A 9071-nucleotide genomic window follows, 5' to 3' on the forward strand; every position below is an offset into this window, starting at 1 on the left:
CGAGGTGATTGATGGAGGAATCAGGGAGAGACGCGAGGCGAGTAATGGAGGCAGGGAGAGCAGGGGGGCAGTGACAGTGAGTGAGGAGTGGCGGTACAGCAGAGGGGGCGAGGAGTGGGGCGGAGCGAGCGACGAATGATTGAGAGAGAGAGAGGGTGTCAACATTAACTACTACGTACTTCCTCCGTTCTTAAATATTTGTCTTTTTAGACATTTTAACAAGTGACTACATACCAAGCAAAATGAGTGAATCTACACTCTAAAATATGTTTACATACGGATGTATATAGTAGTCCATTTGAAATGTGACAAATATTTAGGAACGGAGGGAGTACTCGCCAACACAACGTGCTCCTCTGCTCAGCAAACCAATAATTGTGAACACAGTGCTCTGGATTAGATACATGATGCAATTTCTCGCTCTTCTTCTCAAGAGCAAACTCCCGCGGCATGCATTTTTCTTTCTTTTTTGAAAAAAATACTGGTTAAAACACGATTAGAAGCCCCCGTCAAGAGCATCTGCAACGACGGACCAAAATTTTTTTGGCTACCAAAATTCAAAACTTTTTAATGAAGTTGATAAATTTTGGATAGCCAAAAAAAATAATAATTCATATTTCAATATTTTGGATAGCCTAAAACTTCATATCCATATTTCACCTTCTACTTCCAACTACATATTTGCGTATATTCTCCAAATAATATCAAACTCGCATCTGATAAAACAAACAGAAATAAAACACAAAGTAGGAGAAGGCCAATTTGGCTCCCGGGCTCAGCTGCACCCGCGCCGACGAAAAAAATCAAAATAAATACTAGAAAAATTCAAAAAAAAATTCCACTTTTTTTGTCTGGTAGATAATTTGATGCGTGAGGTTCGCTGCAAAATTCAACTTGTTTCGACCTTTGAGCATCTCTCTGCAAAAAAGACAAAATCAGGATCAGTAAAAAAGCTTACTGTTCACTTTGACCCGATTTGTTTTTTTTTTCCTGAGAGCTGCTCGAATGTCCAAATGAATTGCAATTTGCAGCGGACCTCACGCAACAAATTATCTACTACACAAAAAAATTGGATTTTTTTAGAATTTTTCTAGTATTTATTTTGAATTTTTTTTGAGCGGGAGCATCTGAGCCTGGGCTCAGATGCGGATTTTCGACAAAGTAGTAATTAATCTATTACTCCGTCCGTCCCAAAATAAGTGACTCAAAAATGACTCAAAAATGAGTCACTTATTTTGAAACGGAGGGAGTATATTAATATTAAAACAAAAGGCAAAGATAGTCACCGGGCACAATCATTTTTATGGAGTATGACTTGGCAAAAGCGAGAAACATGAAGTTGGTGTTATGCTTATTTGAACAATTAACCGGATTAAAGATTAACTTTCATAAAAGCGATACTAATTATGAACACAGTGCTCTGGATTACATACATGATGCAATTTCTCACTCTTCTTCTCAAGAGCAACTCCCGCGGCATACATTTTTCTTTCCTTTTTGAAAAAAAAATGCTGGTTAAAACGCAATTAGAAGCCCCCATCAAGAGCATCCGCAACGACAGACCAAAATTTTGGCTTCCAGAATTCAAAACTTTTTAATGAAGTTGAGAAATTTTGAATAGCCAAAATAATAATAATTCATATTTCAATATTTTGGATAGCCTAAAACTTGATATCCATAGTTCACCTTCTATTTCCAACTACATATTTACTCAATGCTCCAAATAATATCAAACTCGCATCAAATAAAACAAACAGAAATAAAACACAAAGTAGTACCTAATCTATTATATTATTATATTAAAACAAAAGGCAAAGATAGTCACCGGGCACAAAGGTTCGAATCCAAGCCTTCTCTTCTTGGTTCGTCTGGGCTCTATGGTTTTTATTTACGTTGTATTTGCCACCGTTCCTCTGATGCATTTTCGTGTTTCGTTTTTTTTTTGCCCACTGCTCCGTTCGTTCGGCTTCGGCCTCGCCTCCATCCAACCTGACCTAAATTAAGAACGGATTTGCGTCCACAAGAACAGTAGACGGACAGAAAATGAGTTTGCGTCCACGTATTGGGCCATCATTTCTACCCACGCAGAATCAAGCGAACAAAATGCGTGCATGCACAGACACTGCTATACCTTGCTTTTACTGAGACCAAGGGAAACCTCACATGAAGGGAGACACGAGATGACCCGGCCTAGGCGCGTGGGCAGCAGCAACCTCTCTTTTTTCGCATTCGTTCTTTCACTTTTGTTTATACATCCAAATATTCAAAATCAATATATTCCAAAAACACTCTACATAAAACATTTAAGAAATGTTAATTTAGTGTTTGTAAAATGTTAAATGTGTATAGCAAAAATATTTCTCATGTATATTGAAAATGTATACAGAAAATGCAATGTGTATGAAAAAAGTTGATCATGTACTTAATTTTTTTAATCAAGCATTAAAAATATATTTATCATTTTTTCAATGTTAAACGTGTATAAAAAATTGTTCCCTGATGTATAGGAAAAATATAGAACATGTATTAAAAATGTTGAACATAAAAACATAAATTGTGAAGAATGTTATCATGTATTAGAAATGTTAGCCATATATTTCCAAAATGTTAACCGTGTATACAAAACGTCTTGATATATACAAAAGATGTATTATGCGTATGACAAATGTAGTCATCAAACACAAGAAATGTTAATCAACTACTTGAAAAAGGTTAAATATGTACAAAAATTGTTTCTCGTGTAGACGAAAATTGTAGAACATGTATTAAAATTATGGAACAGATTTTTTTTAAAGTGTTGATCATGTATAAAAAAATGTTAATCATAGATTTCCAAATATTAAACATGTATTAAAAAATATGCCTGTTATATACCAAAATTGTACAATGTGTACTGGAAGAATTCATCAATCATATTTGTTTAGAATGCTAATCATATATTTTGAAAATATTAAACATGCATAAAGCAATATTGCTGTTGTATACACAAAAAGTAAAAATGTGCATGAAAATGTAGATATGCACTGAAGAAAAACAGGAAGAAAAATGGTCAAAGAAACAAAATAAATACCTCAAAAAAAATCCAAGGAAAACCATGAAATCCCATGAGAAAACAAAGAAAAACAGAATAAAACCAAAGAAAAACATAAAAAAACTGATGAAAACTAAGAAAGAAAGAAAGAAAAACCAAGGAAAATGGAATAAAAATGAAAAAAACCAATAAAAAGAGAAAGAAACAAATGAAAAATCAAAGAAAAACGAAGATAGAAAGGGAAAAAAATAGTAAAGCCGGAATAAAACAGAAAACGATGAAAAAACAAAGGACAAACACCAAAAAGCATGAAAAAACAAAAAGGCCGAAGAAGAACAGGAAAGAAACAACAACACAAAAGCAAGCAAAATGCAGCGAGTGAATGAGCGTCCGAGCGTGCGAGCCCGGCAAAATTAACAATTTTGACCTATGGACGCAATCAATTCACGAAATGAACTGCACCTAAAACTATTTCACGCGGCTGACCTTTTTGAGTGGCGCCCGGCATGCAGGCGGCACACCCTACGGTGCAACCCCCAGCTCTGGGGGGTTGCACCTCTGTCCACCGTGGCAGCCCCTGGGCCCGCACCCAGCAGTGCAGCGCCTCCGAGTTAGGCGCCACACATGTAATGTGCAGCGCCTAGCCCTTAGGCGTTGCACTGTCTGTTACTAGTTGGTCGGGCCCCTCTCCCCCACTCCCCCCACACACACCCCAACCCCCAAACCCGAGATCTACCCCCTCTCCCCCCTCTCAAATCCTTCCCCAAATCTTACAAATTTGAAGATTTTGTCTGTGGATTTCAAACTCAAACCCTCCCTCAAGGTAATATTCTTCGATCCCCTTGTTTTGATCCAAGTAATGTTAAAAAATTGCTCATTTTTGTTGCTAGTTTGGGGAAACCCTAGTTTTCTATGGATCTAGAGATTTGCATGGAGATGTGAGATGTTTGTTTGCCAATTTCATATGATTCGGCTTGTTGGTATGTTAGGGTTATTCTTATGGGTGTTCTTATTTTGGTTCTAGGGTTAGGGTTAGGGTTAGGATTATGGTTGTTGTTTCATATATATGTTAGGGTTTGTATTCCGTGTTAATCTTTGGATTAGTACTCATGGAAGAAATGTTACGTTGTGTTGTTTGAATGCTTATAGGGATGGGAAGAACATGTGTGTTTGTTCATCATGGGGACAAAGACGCCTTCTTGAAAGGCAATATTGAACCGAACGCAGATGAAATTGACATGGTGTTTGATAATAGTCCTAGCTATGCGGAGATCTTACAACAAGTGAGGAAAGATTTGAATTGGATGGCCCTAGATATCGTTCAGTTGGAGGGAAGGAATAATGTTGGTTTTGGAATGCACATACGTTGAAAGACAATGTGTGTCAACTCGGAGCAACGTTGGGTTGCATACAAGAAGACGGTGGCCGAATCACTAGACAAGGCTCTTGAGTTATTTGCAATGAAGAAGGTTGATTCAAGTTTGCATTTGGACTTGAACCGGAACCCCTCCCCTTTGGTTGCTAGTAGCCCCCCACCCTTGAACCGGGATGAAATGGTTGAACCTCTTATGACCCAAGAAGTGAGGCCAACATTGAGCCCATTTCCAAACAATCAAAATGAAGCTTTGCAAGAGGAGAATAATGAGTATGCGGACGATGACAATGAAGTTGATCTCCATGACAACAATGTGGGTGATTTTGACCAATATGATTTGCAAGAGACAATGGACCATTCCATCCCTTATTCCCGTGGCTATGTGATACGTCTCCGTCGTATCTACTTTTCCAAACACTTTTGCCCTTGTTTTGGACTCTTACTTGCATGATTTGAATGGAACTAACCCAGACCGACGCTGTTTTCAGCAGAACTGCCATGGTGTTATTTTTGTGCAGAAATAAAAGTTCTCGGAAGGACCTGAAACTCCACAGAAGTTATTTTTGGAATTAATAAAAAATACTGGCGAAAGAATCAAGGCCAGTGGGTCCACACCCTGTCCACGAGGGTGGGGGGCGCCCCCTGCCTCATGGGCCCCCTGGTGCTCCACCGACCTCAACTCCAACTCCATATATTCAAGTTCGGGGAGAAAAAAATCGGAGAGAAGGATTCATCGCGTTTTATGATACAGAGCCGCCGCCAAGACCTAAACTCTCTCGGGAGGGCTGATCTGGAGTCCGTTCGGGGCTCCGGAGAGGGGAATCCGTCGCTGTCGTCATCATCAACCATCCTCCATCACCAATTTCATGATGTTCACCGCCGTGCGTGAGTAATTCCATCATAGGCTTGCTGGACGGTGATGGGTTGGATGAGATTTACCATGTAATCGAGTTAGTTTTGTTAGGGTTTGATCCCTGGTATCCACTATGTTCTGAGATACATGTTGCTATGACTTTCCTATGCTTAATGTTTGTCACTAGGGCCCGAGTGCCATGATTTCAGATCTGAACCTATTATGTTTTCATGAATATATATGAGTTCTTGATCCTATCTTGCAAGTCTATAGTCACCTATTATGTGTTATGATCCGTTAACCCCGAAGTGACAATAATCGGTGATGACCGTAGTTTGAGGAGTTCATGTATTCACTAGGTGTTAATGCTTTAGTTCAGTACTCTATTAAAAGGAGGCCTTGATATCCTTATTTTCCAATAGGACCCCGCTGCCACGGGAGGATAGGACAAAAGATATCATGCAAGTTCTTTTCCATAAGCATGTATGACTATATTCAGAATACATGCCTACATTACATTGATGAACTGGAGCTAGTTCTGTGTCACCTATGTTATAAATATTGCATGAGGAATCGCATCCGACATAATTATCCATCACTGATGCAATGCCTACGAGCTTTTCACATATTGTTCTTTGCTTAGTTACTTTACCGTTGCCACTATTACCGTTACTTTCATACTACTTTGCTACTAAATACTTTGCCGCGGATACTAAGTTATCTAGGTGTGGTTGAATTGAAAACTCAACTACTAATACTTGAGAATATTCTTTGGCTCCCCTTGTGTGAATCACTAAATTTGGGTTGAATACTCTACCCTCGAAAACTGTTGCGATCCCCTATACTTGCGGGTTATCACTATGCATCGGATTCAGATGACGAAGGTCCCGATGAACAAGTTGATGAGGAGGGGTTCACGACAAAGGAGGCCGAAAGTTTCGAGAAGGTATTCAGTCGGGATCATCAGACTACATTGTTCAAGGATGTTAGTCTCGCGGATGAAGCCCTGGTAGATGGTGGCCAAGGTATATCTCTTGGGTTAGGCCAAGCTCTCACCGTAATTTGGATGATGGCAAGAACAAAATTGTGGGTTTATGATCAAGTTTATTTATGAGAAATATTTGAATCTCCTCTGAATTCTTTTATGTGTGATTAAGTTATCTTTGCAAGTCTCTTCGAATTATCAGTTTGGTTTGGCCTACTAGATTGATCTTTCTTGCCATGGGAGAAGTGCTTAGCTCTGGGTTCAATCTTGCTGTGTCCTTTCCCAGTGACAACAGGGGCAACAAGGCACGTATTGTATTGTTGCCATCGAGGATAAAAATATGGGGTTTATATCATATTGCATGAGTTTATCCCTCTATATCATGTCATCTTTCTTAATGCGTTACTATGTTCTTCATGAACTTAATACTCTAGATGCAGGCAGGAGTCGGTCGATGTGTGAAGTAATAGTAGTAGATGCAGGCGGGAGTCGGTCTACTTGTCACGGATGTGATGCCTATATACATGATCATGCCAAGATAATCTCATAATTATTTGCTTTTCTGTCAATTGCTCGACAGTAATTTGTTCACCCACCATAATAATTATGCTATCTTGAGAGAAGCCACTAGTGAAACCTATGCCCCCGGGTCTATCTCTTATTATGTAAGCTTTCAATCTACTTTTATTTGCATCTTTACCTTTCCAATCTATATCATAAAATACCAAAAATATATTTATCTTATCATATTATCTCTATCAAATCTCACTTTCGCAAGTGGCCTTGAAGGGATTGACAACCCCTTTATTGTGTTGGTTGTGAGTTCTTGTTTGTTTGTGTAGGTGCGTGGGACTTGTGAGGAGCCTCCTACTGGATTGATACCTTGGTTCTCAAAAACTGAGGGAAATACTTAAGCTACTATTGCTGCATCACCCTTTCCTCTTCAAGGAAAACCAACGCAAGCTCAAGACGTAGCAGCGTCCACAGGTTAAAATTGTCAATCTTGCCAGCGAGCCCGTTATTGTAGTGAGCACTGACAACTTTTAGCGAGACAGAAGCTATTCTCGCTAGAAGCGAGATATAGCTGTCGTGCACTGGTCCGGGGCTTGGGATATTTTTGTGCCTAGCCTAAGGCCATCTCCACCGCGCGATCCCAAATGGACGTCCGTTTTGTCCGGATTTAGTCCGTTTGGGTAGGGCGATGGGGTCGTGTCCGGGCCTGTCTTGGGATGCGGTGGTCGTGCGCCCAACGCGCGGCCGCATCCTTTTACCCCATCCCGCCCGCCTCTTTCAAACAACAACGTTTCAAATACCAGTGGCCGGCCTAGTTCACGCCCGGCAACAAAGCTAGCGGCCTACACGTCCTCGCCGGCAACACAGCCAGCGGCCAGCAACACAGCCGACCTCCAAAATGAATAGTTTTGTTCGCCGGCAACACAACCAGCCTTCAGAATGAATCAGGTTCTCGCCGGCACACAACCAGCGGCCCAGCGGGCGGCACCCATGCCAGCCTCCAAAAAAGAACGGCAATAGCCAATCGGATGACCTAGTTCAGGCTGGCGGCGTCGAACATCTCCTTCTGCATGGCCTCGAACCAGCTCCTCATCTTGTCGCCTTGCTCAAGTCCACGCTCATGATCGCATGGGCGACCTCCTTCGCTTTGGTTGCGGCATTGGTGGCCTCGATGTCGAGCTGCCTCTGCCTGGCCTTGACATTCTCGGCCTCGATGTCGAGCTGCCTTTGCCGCGTCGCCTCCTTCATGTCGATCTTCCATCTCTTGGACGCCTCCTCTATCTCAAGCTTCTGCCTTTGAAGCTCTAGGTATTGTTTCATTTGCTCGTCCTTGCTTTGCCGCTTCTTCTCATCCCTTACATCCTTTTGAGACATCATGCCATGCAACGTCTCATGCAAGGCCATGGATGAGGCATCATGTATGTCGTCCACCTAGGAGTTGGTCTTGCCCCTCGGCCTCTTCAACGCCTCGCCATCTCCACCTCCGACGAACTTGGCCATCTTCTTGCCTCTCTTCCTTTGTAGCTCACGGTATTGATCCTTGAACTTTGGGCACATGTTGATGATCGTCCAACAATGCATAAGAGTGAATGGCTTGTCATTATGCCGGGCCTTGAATGCTTCCAAAGATTGAAATGCCCACACCATAAGATCAACAAGAATTGGACATGCAAACATGCACAAGGCTGAAGTCACTTTGCCGTAGCAAGGAAAAGAACTAGGATGGGGAGAGCATACCATGTCCCCAACGCCGAGACCACTCACGGGTCGTGCTTCAACGCTCTCAAATGCGGCGCAATATTTGTTGCACTCTTGTTGGTTGAACAACCACCCCTTTTGAATCGAGGTGATGCCACTGTTGCTTGTGATTTGGTAGGACTCAAACATCTTCCTTTCATGGAAAGTTTTGTGGACTCTCGTCCAAAAAACTATGCCCTTTTATTGAGCGCCCGTCCTCGGATCTTGGCTATTCTCCATCCAACATTGGCAAATCAACTTGTCCTCCACTTGTGTATATGGACCCGTGCGAATGCTCTTCCTCCTCTTTTGTGCTTCCGCTCTTTGGGTGAGCTCGTCGATGGACAATGGCTCGCCACTAATATCCACGTCATTGCCTTCTTCTTCATCACCATCACCTTCGACATAGATGTCATCGTCCTCATGCCACGAGTCACCATGGTCGTAGTCAGCACGGTCGTCGGCGTCTTCATCGGCAGTGAACTGTCCGCGGCCATCCTGACTTTGGGTCTCGTCGGGGTCGTAGACAAGGACGTGCCCACCCTCGCAGATCACTTCCTCCATGAACTGGTCGTAG

The sequence above is a fragment of the Triticum dicoccoides genome, chromosome 6B (assembly GCF_002162155.2).
Source record: "Triticum dicoccoides isolate Atlit2015 ecotype Zavitan chromosome 6B, WEW_v2.0, whole genome shotgun sequence".
Taxonomy (NCBI): domain Eukaryota; kingdom Viridiplantae; phylum Streptophyta; class Magnoliopsida; order Poales; family Poaceae; genus Triticum; species Triticum dicoccoides.